The sequence below is a fragment of the Phyllobates terribilis genome, unplaced genomic scaffold (genome assembly GCF_046119375.1).
Source record: "Phyllobates terribilis strain yellow unplaced genomic scaffold, ASM4611937v1 Scaffold_4__5_contigs__length_816908805, whole genome shotgun sequence".
Taxonomy (NCBI): Eukaryota; Metazoa; Chordata; class Amphibia; order Anura; family Dendrobatidae; genus Phyllobates; species Phyllobates terribilis.
Window position 1 is genome coordinate 138,150,929 of NW_027362764.1, and position 24,439 is coordinate 138,175,367.

Consider the following 24,439-nt stretch of genomic DNA (forward strand, 5'->3'; position numbering starts at 1 on the left):
TCTGCCGCCAGCGTTGTCAGATGGGAATTTTTTTGTTTGTTATAATTCTTCAACAAGAGCCTGAACTTAATATCTCCCAAAATGAACTCCTTTGGTTTCCTCCCTCTCCTGACCTACCTATACCTGACTTTGCAATTTCCTTTAGATGCTGCCACCATAACTCCCACTCGGCACGCCTGCTATCTTGGAGTCATATTTGAACACAACTTTCCTTTATTCAACTTGGAAAATCACTCACTCGCTCATATCACCTGCACCTTAAAAAAATCTCCAGAAGTCGACCTTTTCTCACCTCCTTAATCAAAACCTTACACCTTCGTCTCCAAGAATTCTCTCGTGCCGTGCCAGTTTTATGTAATGCCCAAAATACGTACAACGCGATGGTCACGGTAAAGGCAGGGGAACATTAAGTCGGCCTTCTGTGCCAGACTGCCAACAGCCAAAACTTCCCTGTTCTCATCAAGAGTATTACTGCCTATGTTCTTTTCCTCCTCCTCCTCATTATCACTCCGCACTGAGATGAGGCTGTGCTGAGTAGCATCACCCTGTACAGTTCCTTGCTCTGCCTGCAATGCCTCCTCTTTAATTGTGAGCAGCGAGCGTTTCAGTAGACAGAGAAGCGGGATGGTGATGCTAATTATGGCGTCATCAGTGCTCACCATCTTGGTGGAGTCTTCAAAGTTTTGGAGGAGGGCACAGATGTCAGACATCCATGCCCACTTATCAGCTCTTATGGGCGGAGGCTGACCTGAATGCCGGTGGACGTGTTGAAGCTGGCACTCAACAACTGCTCTCTGCTGCTCAAAATCATTCCAAACATCAGCAACATTGATTTCCAATGCATAGTCACATCACACACCAGCTGGTGAGTTGGAAGCTGCAAACGCTGCTGAAGTCCTGCCAGTGTGGCGGAAGCTGTAACTGACTTTCTGAAATGGGCACACATGCGGTTTACTTTCACAAGCAGCTCTGGCAGATCCGTGTAGATTTTGAGAAACTGCAGAACCACTAAGCTGAGCACATGGGCCAGGCGTGGTACATGTGTGAGCTTGCCTAGCTTCAGAGCTGACACCAGGTTCTCTGATACAGCTTTCAACAACTCTGCAACGGTGTGTGGTTTGTCGCCTAAGCATACAGTCCTGCGTAATGTTCTTGGACTCGCGCTTGTGGAAGGCGGAGACGATACCGGGAGAAATAGTGGTGGCTGGGAACCGAGTAAGGACACCCGGCCGGCGCCATGAGGTTGTGGAAAGCTTTCGCCTCCACGAGCCTAAAAGGAAACATTTCAAGTACAAGCAGCTGTCCAGAAATGTGGCAGTTTAGTATTGCGGCCTGTGGGTGGGTGGTTGGCTGGCTGTATACTTGCGCTTGCATTCCAAGTAACAGAAAGCTAAGCAGATGGTGGCCTCTATCATCATCCTAACCTCACCTCGGCATTATGATCTCTCCTGAAGGAGAACCCAAGGCCCACCGGAGGATTCTCTGGTTCTCTGATGGGCCCGTCCAACCCTGCCAAGAAGCAGCCCTGGCTAAGAAAAGTGTGTGGGAAGGTTCCCGGACACTATGGCTGTTTTTTCACTGAGGGGGAAATCCACTCAAACACGGGGAAAACATACAAAATCCATGCAGATGTTGTCATTTGAACCCTGGACCCCAGCGCTGCAAGTCTTCAGTGCTAATCACTGAGCCATTGTGCTGCCCTCTCTGTTCTCATTCTGATATCTAACATGCTTGACAAACTTGCACATACTGCCACTCGGTATGTTCAGCTCCTTTGTGAGAAACAAATGTATTTGGGCAGCCACTCAGTCTGCCAAATAAAATTCCTGAGAAGGAAATTGTGAATGGCTTCACTTCTGGTACTGGGTGTCAATAATAAACCACTGGAAATATTCCAGGCTGGTTGAAGCCAAGCTGATTCCCACAGAAAAGTACCAGCAGCAAGCTAAGGAGATGGAGGCCTCTATCATCATCACAACCTCACCTCGGCACTATGAACTCTCCTGATGGAGAAGCGAGGGCCCACCAGAGGAGTCTCTGGTTCTCTGGTGGGCCCGTCCAACCCTGCCGAGAAGCAATCCTGGCTCAGAAAAGTGTGTGGGAAGGTTCCCGGACACTATGGCTGTTTTTTTTTTTTTTTTTACTGTGGACTGGCATTGTACCATCCCTGGCCACATTCACCTTTCGAGGTGTTTGTGGTTAGGCTGTCCTTCCCAGTAAGTGCACGGGTAATTTTCTGGGACCCGCGCTTGTGGAATGCGGAGATGATACCAGGAGAAATAGTGGTGGCTGGGGACCGAGTATGGACAACTGGCCGCCACCGGCATGAGGTTGTGGAAAGCTTCCGCCTCCACGAGCCTAAAAGGCAACATTTCAACTGCAAGCAGTCCAGAAATGTGGCAGCTTAGTATTGCGGCCTGTGGGTGGCTGACTGCATACTTGCGCTTGCATTCCAAGTAACACAAAGCTAAGGAGATGGATGATCCAACCTTGAATAATTTGGTTGTTATCTATGAGACCGAGCACAATATTAACCCAGTGACATGCGTCAGTGAGATGTACCGTCCCTGGCCACATTCATTTGTCCACTTGTTTGTGTTTAGGCGGTCCTTCTCACTTAACCACTTAAGTGCACTGGGAAGGGCATGGGTAATTTTCTGGGACCCACGCTTGTGGAAGGCGGAGATGATACCGGGAGAAATAGTGGTGGCTGGGGCCGAGTATGGACACCCGACTGCCACCGCCATGAAGGTGTGGAAAGCTTCCGCCTCCATGATCCTAAAAAACAACATTTCAACATTTCAAGTGCAAGCAGTCCAGAAATGTGGCAGTTTAGTATTGCGGCCTGTTTGTGGGTGGCTGGCTGCATACTTGCGCTTGCATTCCAAGAACTGTGGTATGGACAACTGAACGCTCCAAAGGGACAAGGACGTGGACGGTGATGGCTGCAAGTCTGTAATGACAGGTGCAGGGTGGGAGGCATCTTCGCATGTGGCATAGACAGGTCATTGGCGTGCATGCACAACAGCGGAAGAGGCAGTGGTGTCACCCACAGACACTGTTTCTGGCCCTTAGTGTTTGGCCCAGCTTGTCAGGTGCTTTGCTGTCATGTGCCTGAGCATGCTGGTGGTGGTCAGGCTGGTACGTTTGGTGCTCTTGCTGATGCTGGCCTGGCAGATGATGCAAATGGCCTTTTTGGGGTTATTTAAACAGGTCTTCCCGAGTCTAGTTCTTTTTTTAAAGACCAACAGTTGTACTGGCAACTTCTGGCGTGTTGATGCACCGGGGAGCAATTGCCCGTCTTGTGTCTGTGGCCACCACACTGCTTGTTTCTGCCTGTTGTGGTGCTACGCCTCCCTCCCCCTGAGTGCTGCTATCCTCGCTCTACATGTCCCCTTGCCAGGTTGGGTTAGTGACTTCATCGTCCACCACTTCATTTTCCACTTTCGCACCCTGGTCCTCCTCCTGACTTTCTGTCCATTGTGTCTCATCATTATCCACCTCTTGCGACAGTATTTGCACTTTTTCACCATCACCTTCGAGTGACCATGGCTCCTCAAATCGCTGCATGTGATTTTCTGTTGCCCTTCTCGAAACTGGCTGCTCGAGAGGCCCAAATTTATTGATGGAAAAGTGAACAGCTCTTGGGGTAACCCTGGACTCTAATCTCTCCTTCAAACCACATATCCAAGCTCTTTCCACTTCCGAGCGGACTGAGCGAGAGGCCAGAATCTAAAAATGGAAAGATGACTAAAACAGCTCTTTGAAGTGTCCAAGTGTGGGATCAGTTGTCTCAGGGCACTCGGAATGGTGAGAGGAAGGAGGACCAGGGTGAGGAAGATGCCGACTGCAAGTAAAAAAAAATCTACCGCATCCGCACATTCCTTAACCACAAATCTACAAAAACACTAGTGCATGTGCTCATCATCTCCCTTCTCGATGACTGCAACCTCCTGCTCTGTGGCCTCCCTTCTAACACTCTCACATTCCTCCAATCTATCCTAAACTCTGTTGCCCGACTAATCCACCTGTCCCCTCGCTATTCCCTGGCCTTTCCTCTTTGTCATTCCCTTTACTGGCTCCCCATTACCCAGAAACTCCAGCTCAAAACCCTAACCTTGGAATGCAAAGCTATCCACAACCTGTCTCCTTCATACATCTGTGACCTGTACTTACCTGCACGCAACCTCCGATCCTCACAAGATCTCCTTCTCTACTCCCCTCTTAACTCCTCTTCCCACAATCGCATACAAGATTTCTCCCGTGCATCCCCCCTTCTCTGGAACTCTCTACCCCACCATTTCTGACTCTCGCCTACTGTTGAAACCTTTAAAAGGAAGCTGAAGACCCACCTCTTGCGACATGTGCACAACCTGCAGTAAGACTCGCTCCACCATACCGCTGCAAGACCAGCTCTATCCTCACCTACTGTATTCTCACCCATGCCTTGTAGACTGAGCCCTTGCAGGCAGGGTCCTCTCCTCTCCTGTACCACTCGCTGTCACATTTTGTTCAAGATTATTGTAATTGTTTTTGCGATGTATACCCCTTTTTCACATGTGAAGTGCCATGGAATAAATGGCTATAAAGTAATAATAATAATGTGATCCAGACTCACATCTACTGAGATTGGACCATGTGGAACACAGGGTGGTGGTAGTGGCAAACTGACTGGAAACTTTATCTGCTAACAACCTTTTGACACTGCTCTGGCTTCAATAGTGGTGTTCCGCGGCCGCCTAGAAATTGGGACAGGAAGCTAGTTCGACATGACATGGGTGTTTGTTGTGCTCCCTCAGCAGGCACAGTTTCATCTTGCCCACGGCCTCTGCATGCACTAGCACAATCATTATAATGTCCACTTCCCTGTCCCTTGACATACACCTTGCCCATTTTAAATGAAGTTTAATATTTGTCACGTTGCCAAAAATGTCTGTATTATTACCGCAGTAATATAGGATCAAGTCTGATGAGATGACCACAGTTTTAGGCAGTGCCCTGGGAGTCAGAGATGGGTATGACGTGCCAGGCCAGTCAGTGCTGGGGGATGTCACGGTGGCAGTGACCTGGTCCGTGACCCAGGGCGGTCAATTAAAGGGGAAGAGAAAAAGGGAATAAAGTCTTTAGAAATAATGTTCGTGACGCCACCTGAGGTATACGGCTATATGGGGCCACCACTGCGGTGCTTATCCACTGGAGCTGATGGTGACGCAGCAGAGTTGGTTCAGCTCTCCACAGGTAGAGCTAAGCTCCAGAGCAGGAAGTAGTGATGTTATGAGGTAGATGTTGCTGGTGCTGTGTAGTGCAGGGCTGGTGATGGCGCAGCAATTATTCAAGGACACAGTGGGGTGCAGTCTTCAGGTTTTACTCACAGTTGTTAAATTCCTCAGGTTACACTTTCCAGATTATAACTGCCCACGTCGTCCTGTGTTCACCAAGGAAGGGGTTCAGCAGCTCTTAAGTATTTCAGGAGTACTTAAACGGGAACCTGTTCTATGTTCCTTTCTCGGTCGTCTTCCCTGCGCTGGCTCTCACCCTCCTGCCCTGTGCCACACAATCAGTGTCCCAAGCCGGTAGCCTCGGATCTTGTCGGGCGACGTGCTGTCCCCTGGACCCTAAGCAACCACCTTTTCGGCAATGTAATTGTGGTGGTTGGTAGCTGCACTTGCAAGTACAGTAGCCTCTGGTTATCTAGCAGAGCCTGATTATTCTCCACTAGTTTAGGGGCCGGTCCCCTCTGCGGCCTGATCCCTCCACGTCTGTGTAGATTCGGGCGCACGGATGGCTTCCTGCGCTTCCCGTGCCCCTGGGATCCCCTCTTTCTCTCTGGAGCCTTCCCTCTGCTCCCGTCCTCTCTCAGTCTGTCCTCCTTGGCCTCTCAGTCTAGGCCCGCTCCTTCCCCAACTCCTCCTGAGCAGAGCTCCTACAGAGCTCCTGCTCCCAACACTCTCTCTCTCTTCTGACTCTCTCCTCAGACTGACCTAATTCCTTCAAGATGGTTCCCTTCTTATACTCCTACTGACGGTGCTCCCCTGAACTACTTCCTCCACCCACACCCACTACATGGTTCACCCTCTCTAGGTTCCACCCCGTCCAACCAGGGACAGGGCTCAGCAGTGGATTCGTGCATCTTGCCCCTCCTGCTGGTCTGGAATGGTGTAGTGTTGGATGCAGGTGTGTGGATCCCAGGTAGTACTCCCTCTTTACCTGAGAGTGGGGTACCACACCTCTGGGTGAGATGTAGTACCTCTGTGGCGACTGAATCCACAGGGGCGCCACACTTCCTGTCCCAGGGGTCTTCCCCATGCTGTTCCCATGTCACACACCACATGGCCAGATAAGGTTGTAAAATGTTAAAATGACATTTCCCGGTGAATGCATTTGTCTTGGTTGAAAGCAATGCAAAAGTGCAAAAATGCATTAAAAATGCTACGTGTGAACATAGCCCAAGGTGTGGAGGAGCATTTTTGTTTTTGTATATTAATTTTGCCTTATATACAAGTCATTACCCTGGAAAGGATGTTCCCTAACATATTTCCCAGGAAAATCCTTTTTGGTTTCGTTTTTGCATGTTTTATTGTGAGTCCGTAAAAGTGGCGTAATGCCTCTGACAACGTTGTTGACAGCAGTGAACTGGGAGTCAGAAATGCTTCCAGGGGTCTTCCCCATGCTGTTCCCATGTCATTTGAGCACTGTTCCCATCGATTTGGGCAATTTTCAGGCCCTCTTCAGACCACCGGGGAGGGGGTGTGTGGGGGGGGGGGCAAAAAAAAAAAATGCTTGAGTTTCCCCTTGACTTCCATTGGGCTCGTTACTCGGACCGGGCACTCGAGCATTCCAATTTGCTCGACTCGAACAACGAGTACCCGAGCATTTTAGTGCTCGCTCATCACTAACCAGAAGGCGTATAGACAATTGGGAGGCAAGGAGTACTTTAGATTACCTGAGCGGTCCACAGGAACTGTGCGACGCAAACCCCAACAGGCATTTCGGACAGGAATCCTTCGTCAGGGGGTAGAGTCCAGGAGATTAAGAGGAATGATGTGGCCAATCAAGGGAGACTGGGATGGCAGAACCGGAAGTTGCTGGCCATGTGCGGAGGTGGCGGTTGCCCACATCATATGACCAATGTCGCCCGGGAAGAGTGAAACAGCCAATGAGAAGAGACCAGAGAGGGTGACGACGCATGCGCCCCCCGAGTGAATCGGAAGCCGCGGGCGCCCGCGTCATGTGACCGGTGACGCCAGGGAACAGGTCATGTTACCTGGCACACCGGAAACATATAGATACAGGAGCCAGCCAGCAGCCGGAGCACAAGCAGCACATGCGTACATACCTGGTCACAATCCATGGGCCATATAGGAAATAAAGGTTGGGATAGATGTGGCCATGTATGTCATAAATACAGACGTATGCTAATTAGTGACTGTGTGAATAATATATATATATAAAAAAGTTAAAGAATCGGAAAAAAACTGTGAAATAGATAAAGAGATCAGATGTACATAAAAAATGAAAACATAAATTCTGTACATGTGTGAATAACAATAAATATATAAAATATAAGATGAGTAAATAAAAATAAATACAGGGTGGTCCAAAAGTAGGTGGACAGAAAGTGTAATAAGGTTATGCTTAACGAAATTGAAGAAAATCCAGTAATTTTAGATAACATTATGTGGAGTGATGAAGCTTCTTTCAAATTATCCGGCCATATTAACAGACATAATTGTATTTACTGGTATAATGAGAACATGCATTTAACATTAGAGCAACAACTAAATGAGCCTGGTGTCAATGTTTGGGGTGGTATTTCAAGTTTTGGTGTTTTAGGACCAATATTTTTTGATGGAACAGTCACAGGAGATAAGTATCTCGAAATTCTAATGAATCAAGTTGTTCCTCAGTTACAGCAACAGCCTAATTCAAATGACCTTTATTTCCAACAAGATGGGGCCCCTCCACATTATTCAAGAGTAGTCTGCATATCTTGATGAAACATTTCCTAATAAATGGATTGGCCGAAGAGGCCCACTTGATTGGCCGGCACGTTCACCAGACTTGACCCCAATGGATTTTTTCTTTTGGGGAGTACTCAGGGACAAGGTTTATAGTCGAAAACCAAAAAGTGTCAGTGATATGAAATATTACATAACAGATGCATTTCAAGAAATTAATATCCAAAGAGACTTGTGCAAAAAAGTTTATCGAAGCGTAAGAGGTGACTTCAAAGCTGTGCAAATTGTAATGGAAAACAGTTTGAGCACCTGCGTTGATAAAATTTAAGGGCTTTTGTATTATTGTTCAGAATAAAATTTAATTGTCAATGTTATGCTTGTGTTAGTAAATATAATTTTATATATAAGTCAAAATAAATGTTATTATTTTCTGGCCACCTACTTTTGGACCACCCTGTATATAAGACACAGATATAAATTGTACCATAATAAATATAAATGTACATAATAGACATGTTGATAATAATGCATTAAAATACACGTTTGTATATTTTTGAATAAGTAGCACATGCAAGGAGAATAATAGTCATGCATTTGGAATAAAGTGATGCATATGGATAAAATAGTGTGAATCAAGTATAGACAAGTGTGTGTGTTTTATGTGTAAAAGTCCTGGTGAGAGAAGGGGGGGGAGGGTGGGGTAAGGGAAGCTGCTAAGAAAAGGGGGAGTGATGCCAAAAGGTATCTACATCAGTACATATAGTGGTCTGTAAATCGTAAATCAGAAGTTATATAGCGTATATTGGACAGCGCAGGAAGAGTGTACAAAAAGTATACAGAAAGGTGTGGTGATGAGGGAGATCCAAGATGGCCGCTGACTGAGGAGGCTGCTGCAAACAGAGCTCCTCTCCAGATCAGCAGCATCCGAGCCATCTGGCCTCGCAAAAGACGCCATCCACCCCCTAGACTTTTGGTGCCTGTTACCCACAGCATCTGGGACCCGGGGAGCCCGACAAAGAAATCTGCAGAAGCCTTACCGCTCGACCCAGGTGTGTTTACACTGTGTCCCCCCACCGCCCAGCGCCATCTTGATCCGGCGCGCACACGGTCCTGCTTCCTGAGAGGAGCACGGCTTGGAAGGCACAGCCGTGTCTGCCTCTGGTTCCACCATCCGGCTGATCGCCCAGCTCGCTCGGTGAGAGGGACGGAGAGACAAGAGGGGCGATGCCATTGAAGAGCGGTGAGAGCTCCGGAGATCACGGAGGCCTGGGATTCCCTTCAGTCCCATCGTCAGAGCAGGGGGGACCAGTCTAGGGACGCGGGACTTAAGCAGTGGTGGGGAGAAGTGGAGACTCCTGAGTCTGTGGCTATTGCTCTTTTATTGAGATTAGCACCACAAACCCTGGCCTAATCTGAGCAGGGCTGAAGAACAGTTAAGGTCACAGAGGCTGAGGCTGCTGCTTTTATATATAAATCGGTGCAGCAGGTCCCAGCATTATCTGGACACCATTTGACATTATATCACCAGCCCACTGTTCTAGCCTTAATTGAGCTTGCAAGTTTTGTCCTGGGACTGACGGCTTGAGCATCTTAGAGGCGATAGAGAAGCTGTGCACAGAGCTTTTTTTTTGCACTTTATTATAAGCTCTCATCCAGTGGATTGTACAGCTGTTAATTCTCTTTTCTGGTGTACTACAACTCCCTCCAGTAGGATCTACCAGTAATATATTCAGATTCTGACCATATAGCACTGCCTGACAAGATATGTCATATTAAACACCCCTAAGCCAGCAGGGGGAGCCATTGCACCATAACTTGACTATACTCTCCTCTACAGAGCTTTCCAGTAACACTATGGGGAAGTCCAGTGTTAAGCCCCCTAAAAATACATCTAAAGTTGTGAAATCCGTCACCCAAGCTGATGTTGACCAATACTTAAGGAAACAAGGCACTACAACTGAATCAACAAAGACCACCAAGCGCTTAGATTTGACAAACATAGACGATTCTGACTCTGAGGTGGAAAGTAACTCGGATGGTGAATTCACGACTAAGGATTCCACGGTTACTCGCTCCTTTATAAAGCGAATATTGGCCAAAACCCTCGAAACAATTGGTCGAGAATTGGCAGAGATAAAAAATGACCTTACTCAACAGGGTCACAGGATGGAGTCGCTTGAACAATCCCAAACTGCATTCTCACAACAAGCCAATGCGCTGCTTGATAACTTGAATGCTCATGAACAACAACTACATCTGATCCATAATACCATAGAAGACCACGAAAATCGGGAGCGTCGCAACAATATAGAATTAAAGGCCTCCCCGAATCTGTGGCTTTTGAAACTTTGGGCAAAGCTGCAGTAGAGATCTTCAAGGGCATACTTACTGATGATGACCCCCGAGAAATCTAACTAATCCGGGTCCATGGGGCCCTCTGCCCCAAACCGCCCCAAGGAGAGGCACCCCGAAATGTATTATGCCGCTTTCTGGATTGCCGAGTTAAAGATCTGATCCTCCGTAGAGCGAGGGAACAACAGGAGATCTCTTATGAAGGCACACGGATCCAGCTATTTCAAGATCTGTCGGCTATCACTTTGAAAAAACGAAGGTTGCTGAAACCTTTCACAGATGCAATACTGCAGAGAGGTCACCGTTTCCATTGGTTATTCCCCTTCGGAGTCCATGTGACAGCAGGAGACATGAAGATCATCACTAGATCATCTGCAGATGTTAAAGCTGCCTGCAAAACCCTCGACATAATTCTTGCATCCTACCCTGATTTGGAGACATTTCATTCAGCGACGCTGATTCAACCCTATCCGAGTCCAGTCCCTTGGCAACAAGCTACCCCGGAAACACAACGTGCGAGGAGAAAGTCAGCTAAGTCTCCGACATCTAAAAGGCCTGATGATATCACCTGAGTGGTTTTGACACTCGTTGCTGTCCCATCTCTCCGTTGGTCCTTTTTGGGACAATTGTGAAAGGGTAAACTGTTTTGTTTCTTTCTCCTGGACTCTGTTGGTCTCGGACAAGGAATTCGGAAACGGGCCTTGACCTCTTCCCTTTTTTGAATCCCTAAGAATATTGTTGGTCTCATCATACCATTCCCCCCTTTAGGTCTAGGCTTCGCTATTTGTTACCCCACGTAACTCTTGTTATGCAATGCTCTACAAAGATGTTTTCGTTGAATATAAATTTGTATGTTGGTCATGCTCCCCTAAACTGGCTATCAGCGCCAAGCATTATATATGTTGTTTGAATTTGAATCTGGAATTGTTTCATATTGTTTTCAATCATCTAAACGAATACTCATCTTTTTCCATTTCTCTCTGATCTCTAGTCTTTACTTCTCCTCTTCCCCTCTTCCTATTCCCTTCCATCTTCTAACCCCTATAGGCACAATTAGCTTCTTTCCACCGGAAGCACCACCTGGGAAAATCCTATTCCACTATGACAGACGCAGATAAGTTAATTACTTTTGCATCCCTAAACGCCCACGGTTTAAACTCACCGAGCTCCAGATACCCTACACTACATAGACTTAAAAAACAAAAGGCAGATGTGCTATTCATTCAAGAGACCCATTTTAAACACAATAGATTGCCAAACTTTGAACGTTCACTCTATGACACATGGTACCATGCCACCTCAACTCAATCTGGCTCGAGAGGAGTCTCCATTGCTATGCTACGGGGAGTCCCATTCCAGTTTCGAGAATCCCTCGTAGATCCTCAAGGGCGCTACATATGTGTCAAGGGGTTACTTAATGGGTCATTAGTAACCCTATGTAGCCTGTACGCACCCAACAAAAAATTGGTTAAATGGTTAATATCGATTCTAAAGAAGATAGAGTGCTTTAGAGAGGGTGTTCTCTTGATTGGAGGAGATCTCAACATTGCTTTGGAACCTAAGCTGGACACTTCCAAACAAAAAAGTGCTATCTCTTCTAGAGATCTAGTGAGACTGCGCACCACTCTTAATTCTATGCAGCTAATTGACTCATGGAGATACTTAAATCCCTCCGTACGAGATTACACCTTCTATTCCAATCCTCATAAATCCTACCACTGTATAGATTACATTTTTGTACCAAGATCGCTCCTGCCTAGACTTTCTACTGGAAATATAACCCCGAACGTATACTCTGACCACGCCACTGTATTACTTTCATTATTTACACCCGGAATGCGTTCGGGTGCCAGATCTTGGCGGATTAATGAAGCACTACTGGGTTTACCTGATGTCCGATCGTGTCTGAGTAATAAACTTCACCAATACTTCCAACAAAATGAATTAGAGGGGACCTCCCCCCAAACCCTCTGGGAAGCACATAAAACTGTGCTAAGAGGCAAATTTATTTCCATTGCATCTTATTATAATAAAAAGAGACATCAGGAAGCTCAAAACTTATACGACGATATAGCAGAGCTGGAGCTGAACCACAAAAAAACCAATGACAATATAACTTTGGCCACCATCACTAGTAAGAGACAAAAACTGAAAGATATTCTTAATGTCAGTTCGGCGAAATTGTATGCGTCGTGGAAAAACAGGATGTTTGTACACGGAGATAAGGCCTCCAAATTTCTTTTATCCCGGCTCCGCAAAAGGCAAGTCCGCACCCACATCCACTCCATTATGAACTCCAGAGGTGTTACAGCACAGAACCCCACCCATATTGAGACGGCCTTTCTGGAATACTATTCTCAGTTATATAATCTTCGCCCAAATGACACAGAAGCTCATGAGATACAGAGAAAGTCAGATACTGTTCACTTTTTGCATACATTACATAGTTTGTAAAGCCGAATAAAGACTTGCATCCATCAAGTTCGACCTGTTAGTTCTGTAATTACTAAAGTTGATCCAGAGGAGGGCAAAAACCCCAAATGATTTAGCCAATCTTCACCTGGGAAAAATTCCCTCCCGACTCTGAAACCATCAGTCAGAATAAATCCCTGTATCAACCTACTATTTTATTTTATTTTTAAGTATACGCTGAATTATGCCTGGTATCTAGAAATGCATCCAGTCCCCGCTTGAACTAGTGTAGTGAATCCGACATTACCGTCTCCTCACTCAGTGAATTCCATATTCTCACTGCTCTTACCATAAAGAACCCCTTGCTATGCTGGTGATGAAACCTTTTCTCTTCCAGTCTTAGTGAATGCCCTCTTGTTATCTCTCCTTTTGAACAAATCCCGGGCAAGATCTCTATACTGTCTCCCATAGGCGGATTATAATGAGGGCAATCCGGGCGACCGCCCGGGGCCTCGAGCCGGCAGGGGGCCCGTGGCTCCAGGCGGGGTGTCTAATGCCGGATTGCCCTCATTATATGTGCGGGCCGCCGCGGCACATAGCGGTAGCAGTGGCGGGAGGGGGGGGCCCGGACCGCTCCCCCAGCAGCGGCCGCCACTACTTCTTCATCGGCCGGGCCAGCACTGCAACAGTTAACTTCCCTGGCTGGCCCGGCCGCGTCACTGCTAGGAGACATGGCCCTGTGCGCGGCTGTGTCTCCTAGCTGTGACGTCACGCAGTGCGCCCCGGCCTGCAGTGCTGCACCGGAAAAGAGACATAGCAGGCAGGAGGAATGGAGCCGGGGAATGGTGAGTGTGTGTGTGTGTGTGGGCAGATGTGTGTGTGGGCAGGTGTGTGTGTTTGTGGGCAGGTGTCTTGTGTGGGCAGGTGTGTGTGTGTGTGGGCAGGTGTGTGTGTGTGTGTGGGCAGGTGTGTGTGTGGGCAGGTGTGTGTGTGTTTGTGGGCAGGTGTCTGTGTGGGCAGGTGTGTGTGTGTATATGTGTGTGTGTTTTTGGGCAGGTGTGTGTGTGTGGGCAGGTGTGTGTGTGGGCAGGTGTGTGTGTGGGCGGGCAGGTGTGTGTGTGCTTGCGGGCAGGTGTGTGTGTGGGCAGGTGTGTGTGTGTGTGTGGGCAGGTGTGTGTGTGTGTGTGGGCAGGTGTGTGTGTGTATATGTGTGTGTGTGTGGGCCGGTGTGTGTGTGTGTATATGTGTGTGTGTGTGTGTGGGCAGGTGTCTTGTGTGGGCAGGTGTGTGTGTGTGTGGGCAGGTGTGTGTGTGGGCAGGTGTGTGTGTGTTTGTGGGCAGGTGTCTGTGTGGGCAGGTGTGTGTGTATATGTGTGTGTGTTTTTGGGCAGGTGTGTGTGTGTGTGTGTGTGGGCAGGTGTGTGTGTGTGGGCAGGTGTGTGTGTGGGCGGGCAGGTGTGTGTGTGTTTGCGAGCAGGTGTGTGTGTGTGTGGGCAGGTGTGTGTGGGCAGGTGTGTGTGTGTGTGTGGGCAGGTGTGTGTGTGTATATGTGTGTGTGTGTGTGTGGGCAGGTGTGTGTGTGTGTATATGTGTGTGTGTGTGGGCAGGTGTGTGTGTGTGTATATGTGTGTGTGTGTGTGTGGGCAGGTGTGTGTGTGTGTGGGCAGGTGTGTGTGTGTGTGTATATATGTGTGTGTGTGTGTGTGTGTGTGTGTGGGCAGGTTAGAAAGTCTTGCCCTGTTGAACACTACACCTGACTTGAGGCCACCACCTCTGGGTTGTCCAATGTTCTTGCTTCTCTAGGGCTCTTCTCAGATATTCATTATACCAGCTCCCCAGAATACCAAAGCTAGGGTGGGTGACCGCGAGCCCTGGTGGTGGTCATAACTGCGGCCACCCAGGGGCAATACTCCAAAACAACAATCCCCTGAGGTGGTGTAGGATGAAAGGACCTATTCACACTACATTCAGCGCTGCATTCAGGTCTTTACACAAGGCTTACAACTGAATCCCTGAAATTCAGGATTGTGCTGTCTGAAATGAGACATCTGAAAGCAGAGCAAATGGAGCCTAAAGATTCAGACTTTAGCCTCGGTTTGCCTTTGTTCAAATCAATGGCTATGTTGAGGCCCATCTGAATGCCATTTTTCAGGGATTTAGATAGAAGCCTGGAAAGAGGAGATGAATGCATTGCAAAATTCAGTGTGAATAGGCCCTTATATCTGGAGTCTTGATATTGATGCCACATGCATTTTACTTGTTTTTAACTTAAAAAAAAATACACACACACAAATTATACACACACGCACTATACATACACACACATTATACACACTATACATACACACACTATACATATACAGTATAGACCAAAAGTTTGGACACACCTTCTCATTTAAAGATTTTTCTGCATTTTCATGACTTTGAAAATTGTACATTCACACTGAAGGCATCAAAACTATGAATTAACACATGTGGAATTATATACTTAGCAAAAAAGTGTGAAACAACTGAAAATATGTCTTATATTCTAGGTTCTTCAAAGTAGCCACCTTTTGCTTTGATGACTGCTTTGCACACTCTTGGCATTCTCTTGATGAGCTTCAAGAGGTAGTCACCGGAAATGGTCTTCCAACAATCTTGAAGGAGTTCCCAGAGATGCTTAGCCCTAGTTGGCCCTTTTGCCTTCACTCTGCGGTCCAGCTCACCCCAAACCATCTCGATTGGGTTCAGGTCTGGTGACTGTGGAGGCCCGGTCATCTGGCGTAGCACCCCATCACTCTCCCTCTTGGTCAAATAGCTCTTACACAGCCTTGTCTTTACAGCTCCTTTAAAGGGAATCTGTCATCAGGTTTTTGCCACCTAATCTGAGAGCAGCATAATGTAGGGTTAGAGGCACTGATTCCAGTAATGTGTCACTTACTGGGCTGCTTAGTGTTGTTTTGATAAAATCATTGATTTGGCAGAAGGTAATTGACTAGTAAGTTCTGTAGGACCCCACTCCCATCACTGATCAGTAGATTTCTGTGTATACTGAGCATGGGCAGAAAGCTGCCAATCAGTGGTGTGGGCGGGGCTATACAGAGCACAGCATTCAGAGAGCTGCTAGATCTGCAGCAGATAAAACGGTGATTTTCTCAAAATGACAACAAGCAGCTGAAAAAGTGACACATCGCTGGAATCAGGGTATCTGCCCCTATATTGTGCTGCTCTCAGATGGGGCAGCACAATTAATATTGTGCCAAATTAATTTCCCGTGAACTATCACATGATCTATCACAGGGGATCATGTGACATGTCACGTGATAAATCAGGTGTGGGGGGGGGGGCGCGCCTTCTAAACTGCCCGGGGCCCTTGCTACTCTTAATCCACCCCTGCTGTCCCCTAAAATATTTGTACACATTTATTATGTCCCCCCTCAACCTTCTCTTTTCCAGGCTGAATAGTTCTAGTTTTGCCAACCTCTCTGGGTATTGCAGTCCCTCCATTCCCTTTATTAATTTTGTTGCCCTCCTTTGTACCTTTTCAAGCTCATTTATATCCTTTCTATATATTGGGGCCCATAACTGAGCACAGTATTCCAAGTGTGGTCTGACCAGTGCTTTGTACAGTGGAAGAACAATGTTCTCATCCTTTGCAGCTATACCTCTTCTGATACATCCCATTACCCTGTTTGCCCTTACAGCAGCGGCCTGACTTTGGGCACTCCAATTTAGTTTGCTATCAATCAAGATGCCCAAGTCCTTCTCCATCTCTGAATTCCCCAATGATTTCCCATTCAGTGAGTACTGGTGACTTCCATTTTTCCTTCCCATATGTATGACCTTACATTTCTCCTCGTTAAACCTCATTTGCCATTTAATGCTCCACCTACCCAGCTTATCCAAATCCCTCTGTAGGTCTGCACTGTCCTCTTTTGTATTAATTGTTTTACATAACTTTGTGTCATCTGCAAATATTGATATTTTACTATTTATCCCGTTGACTATGTCGTTAATAAAGATATTAAATAACATTGGGCCTAGTACAGACCCCTGTGGTACCCCACTAGTGACGCTTACCCAATCTCAGTATATTCCATTTATAACCACCCTCTGCCTTCTATCCTTTAGCCAGTTAGCTACCCACTTGCAGACATTTTCCCCCAGCCCCATCATTCTCATTTTGTATACCAACCTATTATGTGGCACGCTATCGAACGCTTTTGAGAAGTCGAGATACACGACATCCACTGGTTCCCCCTGATCTAATCGAGAGCTAACCTCCTCGTAGAAGTCAATCAGGTTTGTTTGGCAGGAGCGATTCCTCATGAATCCATGTTGGTTCGGGATTAAAAGATTATTAGCATCAAGATGCTCCGTAATTGCCTCTTTAATGAAGCTTTCAAAAATTTTGCCCACAACGGACGTCAGACTCACTGGCCGATAGTTTCCGGCGTCACTTTTTGCTCCCTTTTTGAATATTGGCACTACATTCGCCTGTCGCCAATCAAGTGGCACAGACCCAGTCTCAACAGAGTCCTTAAATATAAGATATAACGGTCTGTCTATCACATTACTTAGTTCCCTTAGTACCCGTGGGTGTATGCCATCAGGTCCTGGTGATTTGTTTATTTTAATGTTACTGAGGCGTTTCTGTACCTCAACTTGGGTTAGATTAGTCATACTTAGTGGAGGATTAAGCTTGTCACTTCTCATTTCTCCTGTTAGTTCTATTTCCTTTGTGAAAGTTGTCGAAAAAAAATTATTTAATAGATTAGCTTTATCCTCATCTTTCTCTATGATTTTGACTTCCTCACTTTTTATCGGTCCAATACTATCCGATTTAATCCTTTTACTATTTATATACGTAAAGAACAGTTTGGAATTTGATCTACTTTCCCTAGCAATACGTCTCTCTGTTTCCTCCTTCGCTATTTTTATTTGTTTTTTGCAAGTTCTCGTTTTTTCCTTGTAACACATTAGTGCCTCCTTACTGTTTTCCTGTTTTAATCTCTTGAATGCCTCTTTTTTGCTATTTAACGCCCCTTTTACGTTCTTGTTCAACCATATTGGTTTCCTCTTATTTCGAGCCCTTTTATTCCCATACGGTATATATCTCTCGCACTGAGTATTCAGAATTCTTTTGAAGGTTTCCCATTTACTATTCGTATTCCTTTGATTAAGAACTTTGTCCCAGTCAATAAGTTGAAGGTTTTCTATCAGCTGATCAAACTTCGCCCTCCTAAAGTTTAATGTTTTTGTTGTTCCCTTATTGATAACCCTACTGAAGGGCATTTTGAAGTCGATAATATTATGATCGCTATTACCTAGGTGCCTCCCTATCTGTACCTCAGTTATTCTATCAGGCCTATTAGTCAATATTAAGTCCAACACGGCCTTCCCTCTCGTTGGTTCCTGCACTAGTTGGGAGAGATAATTATCCTTATTATTTGTCAAGAACCTTTTTCCTTTCTGAGATTTACAGGTTTCTGTTTCCCAGTCAATATCCGGGTAGTTGAAATCCCCCATTACAATCACTTCATTATGTTTTGCTACTTTGTCTATTTGTCCTAATAGCAGATTCTCATTCTCCTCTGTTATATTTGGTGGCTTATAGCAGACCCCCAGTAATATTTTATTATTATTTTTTGCCCCCTCTATCTCTACCCACATGGACTCGACCCCCTCTTCTCCCTCTCCTATATCTTCCCTTAGTCTGGGCTTTAGACATGACTTTACATATAAGCAGACTCCTCCGCCTTTCCCCTTTTTCCGGTCCCTTCTAAATAAACTATAATCTAATAAATTTACCGCCAAATCGTAGCTATCGTCTAGCCAAGTCTCTGTTATACCTACGATGTCATACCTCTCCTCCGATATAAGCGCCCGCAGCTCATCCGCCTTATTGGTCAGGCTTCTTGCGTTGGTCAGCATGCAAGATAAAACTTTGGGGTTATTTAGCATCCTATTCTTCTCTAACGATCTAACTGTACTATCCCCACCCCCTTTTCCACCCTCATTATATTCACTTCTCCCCTTCCCCCTTGCTTGCCTCACATCCCACCTATCTCCTTGGTCCCCCCCCCCCGTCTCTAGTTTAAAAACTCCTCCAACCTATTAGCCATCTTCTTCCCCAGCACCGCTGCACCCTCCCCATTGAGGTGCAGCCCGTCCCTACGGTAGAGCCTGTAGCCGACCGCAAAGTCGGCCCAGTTCTCCATGAACCCAAACCCTTCTGCCTTGCACCAACTCTTTAGCCACTTATTCACCTCCCTAACTTCCCGTTGGCGCTCCTGTGTGGCTCGCGGGATTGGTAGTATTTCTGAGAAAACTACCTTGGAGGTCCTTGCCCTAAGCTTCCTACCTAGGTCCCTGAAATCATTTCTAAGGACCCTCCATCTACCACTCACTTTGTCATTGGTGCCGATGTGGACCATGACCGTTGGGTCTTCGCCAGCCCCACCCAGTAACCTGTCAACCCGATCCGCGATGTGCCGGACTCGAGCGCCAGGGAGGCAGCACACCGTTCGGCGATCCCGGTCTTTGTGACAGATTGCCCTGTCTGTCCCCCTAATAATAGAGTCACCCACTACCAGGACCTGTCTTGCCTGCCCTACACTTCCCCCCTCCCCTTCATTACTGGAGCATACACTCCCCCGGCGGTCAGAGGATCTGTCGTGCTCCAATAATGCCGGTTCTGAACCAGCCTTCCTATACTTCTTCCCTCTATCCCTCCTAACTGTTATCCAGCTCTCTGCCTGTTCAGCCTGCACTTCCCCTCTATGCTCCACCCCCAGTATTGACCCATTGAGTGTCTGCTCGGTGAGCAGCAAACTCCGTTCCATGTTGTTGATGCTCCTCAGTATCGCTTTCTGAGCACTTAGATCCAGAATTTGGGCTTCCAAGTGCACGATATGCTCACATCTCTAGCAGCAGTATGGATCCTCGAGCGGTTGCTCACGGAATGCATACATTGCGCAAGATGTACACTGCACGGCTCCGGCCAACATGGACGTCATTCTAAATATGGGGATACAGTCAGTATATATATACAAGTCCAAAACACAATTATTTATATATAGGTGTATGGACGGGGATCAATTAGCGATGTGCAAGTGTATCAATTAGATATCGGCGGGGGATCAGTTAAGTATGGGCGGGGGATCAATTAAGTATCAAGTATGGACGGGGGAATCAGCTAAGTAGGTCAGGTGGATTAATTAAGTATGGACGGTGTGTCAATTAACTATGGACTGGGGATCAATAAATATGGACTGGGGAAATAATTAATTGTGGACTGGGGAATCAATCAATTAATTATGGACAGGGGGTTAATTAAATATGGATGGGGATAAGGCAAATAAATAGGGACTGGGGATCAGTAAAAGTGGACAGGGGGAATCTATTAAATATGGACAAGGGGGATCAATTGATTATGGGCTGGGAGGGGGTCGATCAGTTAAATGTGGTCAGGGGGATCAATTTAATATGGACGGGGGTGGTTGGAGGATCAATTAAATGAGGACGGGGGGGTCAATTTAAATGTGGTCAGGGGGATCAGTTAAATATGGACGGGGGGTGATCAGGGGATCAATTTAAATATGGAAGGGGGGTGATCAATTAAATATGGACTGGGGAATCACTAAAGATGGCCGGGGGAGTTGTATTAAATATGGATAGGGGGGAGATCGATCAAGTATGGACAGGGGATTAATTTAAATAAGGCCGGGGGGGGAGCACTTAAATATAATACAATTACAATACAAATACAATACAGTACAGTACAGTACACACTCGGGTTCAGTAGGGCCGCTTATCGCGGCCTCCTGCCCCTCACTCACCTCCTCTAGGGACGCTGCACGCTATCACAGCGTGCTCGCCCCTCCGGTCGCCTCTTACCGGTCCTCCTGGTCACCTCCTGGTCACCACCACCTGGCGCCCTCCGCCGGCCGGCGCTGCACGCTATCACAGCGCTCTCTTGCGCTCGTCCCTCCGGTCGCCTCCTACCGGTCCACCTGGTCCACTCGGTCACCTCCGCCTGGCTCCCTCGCCGGAGAGCCGCGAGCCGAGTCGGACCTCGCCGCACGCCGCTCGCCACAGCCACACCACAGCCCACGTGCTCACACCCCACGCGCGCTCTCACTTCCGGTCACGTGCTCTCTCTGTAGCTGGGAAGGGGTCAGATGAAAAAGTCCTGGAGATGTTTTTCCCTCCTTCCCAGCTCCTACAGCAGCACAAAATCTCCCGGTATTAACAACATCTCAACAAAACAAACTATCTAAACCCTTCACACTAGGAGAACTTCAGTCCACCCTGTCAAGGTGCCCGAAAGGCAAAGCCCCTGGTCCAGATGGATTCTCTGCGCAATACTACAAAGCCTTCGCCCCTCTCCTCTTGCCCCATCTTCTGAAGATTTGTAATGAAATATTAGAGGGTCAACCCCTTCCACAACAAATGCTCGAAGCCAAAATATCATTAATACATAAAGATGGCAAGGACCCGACCTTTTGTGGCAGCTACAGACCTATATCCCTCTTGAATGTTGACCTGAAACTGCTGGCCAGTATGCTTGACCGTAGGATTGCCGAGTTCTTGCCAAATCTTATCTCATTGAATCAAACTGGATTTGTGGGCAGGAGAGAGGGAAAGGACAATACTCACAAAATGTTGCACCTCCTTCAATATGCCAAAGCCCACAAGACCCCTTTGGTATTACTGGGTACAGATGCTGAGAAAGCCCTCGACAGGGTGGACTGGATCTACTTGAAGGAGACACTTCTACGCTTCGGCTTACCACCTGCACTGGTTACTGCCATTATGGCTATGTACCATAACCCAACTGCACGCATCAAAATCAACGATTCCTTGTCAAACACATTCACCATACATAATGGGACCAGACAAGGCTGCCCGTTGTCTCCACTGTTGTTTGTCTTGGCTATGGAACCTTTATTAATCTCAATACAAGAAAATCAGAGGATAGAGGGCATCAGAATTCACAACTCAAATTTTAAAACGGCAGCTTTTGCTGATGACCTTCTGGTCCTCTTAACCAATTCTCTAAAGGGTCTCCCTGCCTTGATGGCGCTGATGGAGCGATATGGCAGTCTCTCTAATTTCAAAATAAATCTCTCCAAATCGGAAGCTCTGGACTTTCATGTCCCCACACATTCCCTAGCAAAATTGAAAAACTTATACCCATTCACTTGGCCTAAGACCCATATCACATACCTTGGGGTGACGATAGGCAGAACGGACGGAGATTTATTTAAATTGAACTTTCCCCCTCTGTTTGACTCCACAGTAAATCTCATTAAGCAATGGAGAGACACCTACCTATCATGGATGGGGAGGAAAAATATATTGAAAAGTTTGATTCTGCCTAAATTTACTTACTTATTTCAGATGCTGCCCATAAAAAATACCTCTGTCCTATCTTCAGATGGTAAACTCTCCTTTCTCTTCATACATTTGGAGGAGTAAAAAGGCCTGCATCTCTTACCGCTTGTTGGCCCTACCAAGGACATGTGGGGGAATGGGTGCACCAGACATCAGGTGCTACTATAGAGCCGCAATCCTGACTAGAACGGTTGACATCGTTAGAGGCTCTGAAGATAAGCAATGGGTTGAGGTGGAGGAAGCACTCACCCCTCTCTCTCTTAGATCCCTTTTTCTAACACAGTCTCACATCCGATCTAACACCTCTATGCCAAACCCTCATACTAGGGTCACGCTCAAAGTTTGGCAAGATTCCAGTGACATTTTAACCCTGTCTCTCTCCCCCATACTTAGACTCTCAGACATTCTAACCCATTCAATGCCACGCTCATGGCAAACTAGAGACAGTCTAAAATACTCTAACATCTCTATCGATCATTTACTACGGGATGGTTCGCTCGCCCCACTATCGGATTTACAGCTTAATCCATCCCTAGCGTTGCTAAACTTTATCCAATACGGTTCCATTAAAGAATTTATTAAACAACATATTAAGCATTCCAATCTTTCCAGAGCTCTAACCAACTATGAAATGCTCTGCACTAGGACCACTAGACCTAAAAAAATATTCTCTACTATCTACCAGACCCTACTAACCTCTGACACCTGCCCAAAGAGAGCATATATTTCTCATTGGGAACGAGACTTAGGTTACCATTTCACACCGGCCCAGACTCTCTATATCTATAAGCATTCCCATGGCCCGATCCAGTGTGTTCGTGCACAAGAGAATTCTTTCAAAATAGTCACGAGATGGTTTCATACACCTCTTCGGAGTTCTGGCTGGAGTGCAAACACATCAACTTCGTGCTGGAGATGCGGAACTGGTTTAGCTATTTTCACATTTGGTGGCAATGCCCCATCATCCTCAATTTCTGGCAGCAAGTAGAGAACCTTATCTACATTGTGGTAAAGAAAACCTTGCGTCTGAAACCAGAGACAGTTTTGTTGAACTTTTTGATCTGGCCTGATCATAGAAAGACATCGATTTTGGCCCAACATATTATTGCCGCAGCCAAACTGCAAATACCGATTCACTGGAAAACCACTACCCTTCCCCCTTTACTGCACCTCCAGGACAAAGTTCATTTGCTTTATCACGTTGCAGAAACAATATCTCTGGTGAACCACACTCAGGCTTCCTTCCTAGACATTTGGCAACCGTGGATTACCTATAGATCCCTCTCCCAATAAATTAACTTAGTTTTATCTTGTCACATTCCATGACACATTGTGCCTCCCCCCCCACCCCTTCCCTCCCACCTCCTTCCCTCCCACCTCCTTCCCATATCCCTCTCTTCCCCTTTTCCATCTATCCCCCCCCTTTCTGTATTTACCCTCCATCTCTTTTCTCTCCTTTATCTTTCTATTAATATCTATTTAAATTTATGTTTTTTGCTGTTTCTAAACACCTTGTTTTTCAGGCAAGTTTAGAACGCATAAGTGGACTTTATATGTTCTACTCTACCCTTGTATTAGACTTACACTCCGCACTACAACCGTCTCGTCTGGTTTTCCGATATCTGAAATAATATCATAGTGCAAGCTCTATTTTTCTTCTTGCTTGTTACCATATTGCTTAATAATTGTTTATTATTCTGTACTTAACTTTATTCCATGAGTAAGTCTCAAACCTGTATGTGGAATTTATTCTTTGATAATAATAATAATAAAAAGAATTTTGAAAAGAAAAGAAAGGTGTGGTGATGAAATCGGCATGGTGCGGACAAAAAGTAAAGAAGTGATCAGTGCAAAAAGTGATATGCAAAAAGGGAGAGGGTGAAGAAATGTGAAGGAGTGAAAAACAAAAAATATACTGTATATGTGAAGTGAGAGTGTCACTGAGCACTCTATGTGTTCTATCCGTGGTTTTCATGGAAACAAAACGTAGCGATTATAGTCTATGGAGCTGCTCACATACAGTATCTGTATGTTTTCATGCAAGACTCATACCAGAAAAAAACTATCATATCTCCATAAGAGATGACAAGGGCCAATACACGTCTAAGGGTCCATAAAAAGCACGCACAGCACATGGATGGCAGTGATCCAGCACTGGAGCAGTGGGAGTAATGCTGTTTTATAATTTTTAAAACAGGCATGTTGATGATTTAGAGATAGGTTAAAAGGGGGGGAAACCCCATTAAAGAGTTAACCAGGGTGTAAAGATCGCGGTCCAGTCACAGAGGGTGCTTACCGCAGCCGGGCCCGAGGATGCACATCCAGCTGAAATGGAT